The sequence below is a fragment of the Propithecus coquereli genome, unplaced genomic scaffold, assembly GCF_000956105.1.
Source record: "Propithecus coquereli isolate 6110/MARCELLA unplaced genomic scaffold, Pcoq_1.0 Scaffold11, whole genome shotgun sequence".
Taxonomy (NCBI): domain Eukaryota; kingdom Metazoa; phylum Chordata; class Mammalia; order Primates; family Indriidae; genus Propithecus; species Propithecus coquereli.
Window position 1 is genome coordinate 11246216 of NW_012134969.1, and position 2792 is coordinate 11249007.

Below are 2792 nucleotides of genomic sequence, written 5' to 3' on the forward strand. Positions count from 1 at the left end.
AATTAAACCTAGAATCTCCCAGTTTGGCAATGGAGAGAGAATCTTCATAAGGAAAAAGATGTAGGCATCAGAGTTCCAACTACACTGGGAAAGTCATCTTACCCAAAGGAGAACTCTGGCTCATTAGGGCTGTTGCCAAAACAGAAGCCTCAGGAGGGATGCTGTTTCCCTGTTAACACTGTGGTTTGATGTGTACTACGTAAGACTAAGCCTACTTTTAATTCCCCATAGTACAGCTCAGACAAGGTTTCAAGATTTGAAACAAATGCAATGTGAGAGGACAAAATGAATGAGAATTGGTGCTTATGAGGCAGGTAGGGGCCATAACACGGAGGGCCTTGTGTGCCGTGTCAATTTCACTTTTTATGTAGAAAGCTACTCAAGAGATGTAAGCATCTCATGTCTTTAGGTATGTTTCTCAGAAAGATCACTCAGGTGGCAGTGGCAGGAACCAAAAATGACTGCCATTTTTCTCCACTGGGCAATCACCTGGATAATAATGCTATTCATTTAGGTAGGAAATAAAGACGGACAGGTGGGAGATGCGAGTAGGGAGAGGCTCATTGAGCAAACTGGATACACAGGCTCCAGAGCAAGAGTTAGTTCAGATATTTTGTAGTCATTTAGTATACAAATGCTTGCTGAAGCACCACAGAGTAGATGTGATTCCTTAGGGAGAATGTATAGAATAAAAAGAAAAGGGTCTTCTGAAGAACACCAACATGTAAGGGATGAATACAAGGAAAAGGAATCACAGACACCTAGAAGGTAGAAAGGAAATCCAGCAGAGTAGTACCTTAGGGGTCAAGGAAAAAACAGGAGTGGTGATTAACAATCTAGGGTTTGGAGTTCAGATGTATTTGGGTCTGAATCCCAGTACCACTATTTATTAGGTATGTAGCCATATCTATAAAATAGAGGAGTAACAGTAGCATCCACCTAATAGAGCTGATGTGCAGATAAGCATGTAGCAGTTAGCAAGGAATATTACTTAACATGGAATAGAGGCTTAAGCAAAAGGAATTAATCTTTCATTGTGGAATTTTAGAGATCATTCTTTTTAGAGAGGAAAATATTTTGTGAAGCAGGGATTTTCCAGGGTTCCTAAAATCATTAAGTTCAACAAAAATCACTGCTTTTAGGGAAAGTTATTTTCAAAGCACTTAATGAATTATTGTTACCACATTTCTTTTCACGCACATGACTCAATACCACATAATAGGGATTTATCTTTGTTAGAGGTGGAAATCTAGATGGGAAGGATTTTCAAAGCATTTAAAAATAGCTTTCAGCAGTATTAAAATCTTCTGGTATCATATTTAACTCTGTCCTGGCCTGAAAAAAAGCAGTGATCCTGAAGGACAGCAACTGGGACTCACTGTATTTTTCAGTGACTATCATTTAAAATTGTCTTAGAAATGCCAATACATGCTACTAAATTATTCTGATAGGAAATATTTAAAATGAACTATTCAAAAAGTAAACAACAAATGCTTAGTATTGAAACTAATAAAGATAACACTGGCAATAAAATTTAAGAAAGCAAAGGCAATCAAAGAAAATAGTGAAACTATCTGGTTCTATAATAAATGAATGTAACTAAGCAATTCATATTTATTTGTTCTGAGTTTTAAACATATTGTTCCTTATGACATCCTTATTATCCACAATAAAGTTTAATGCTCATTAAAATGACACTTGTTCCTCACATCTTCCCTCAATCATTTTTCCTTGTCTTCTTGCTATAGAAACCTTTAGCCACAGTAATATTAAAGAAAGAGGTAACCAAACTTTCTGATAAATGAAACTAATAGATCCAGTTAACAACTGTGCACGAAGAGACTAAATGAGTATCACAAGAAGAAACATTTGGGTGACTTTCCTTTTAACTGCAGACTGTATAGATAGTTACCTCAATGCAAACAATTTTAGCTTCTTGCTTCTGCTCTTTATTTGTATATTGTACACATGCTCAGAGTTACAACCTAAAACTGTAGATATTTCAGTGTATTTCACTAGAAGATATTTACAAGGAATACAAGAGAAGGCACTTGAATTGAAGATCAATTCAGTATACTATTAATGTTGCTACTTGCCTCCAGAAATGAAGAATACCATCTGATAACTCTAGTGTCTGTTCAAATTTGCTTTTACTTAGCTAGACATGACTATTATAAGAATATAACCATGAAGTAAGAAGTATAGCAGCTTTGTAAAGAATGAAGCCAATTAAATTGTATGGTTATATCGTATGTCTCCCAATCTCATTTAAGATAGTCTTTGTAAATAGTCAATGCTCATGAATCATATTGATCTGAGTCCATTTACTAGATGAATATTTAATGGAACACTTACCAAATACATTGATAATGACCTCAGTACACAGAAACACATATACTGAGCTACTTCAGGGCACTGGTCTAGAGGATCTCTAAGGCATCTTTGGGCCTATGATCCTCAAAATGTGGTCTGTGAACCCCTGGTGATCCCCAAATTCATGAGGTCAAACTATTTTAGAAACAGTACTAATATATTTGCGTTTTTCATTGTATTGACAATAACTGATAGTACAAAGGCATTGGTGAGTAAAACTGCTAGTGTCTTAGGATGAATCAAGGTAGTGGCACCAAACTACTAGTAAGTCATTGTGACTTTTACCACCAATTTCACTTAAGAATATTTTTGATAAAGCAAGAAATGATTACGATCATTTGTACAACCATTACAGTACAAAGAAAAGCACTAGTGGTATTGTTTGATTTGCCAGCTAAACCAGCTGATTTTTTTTTTTT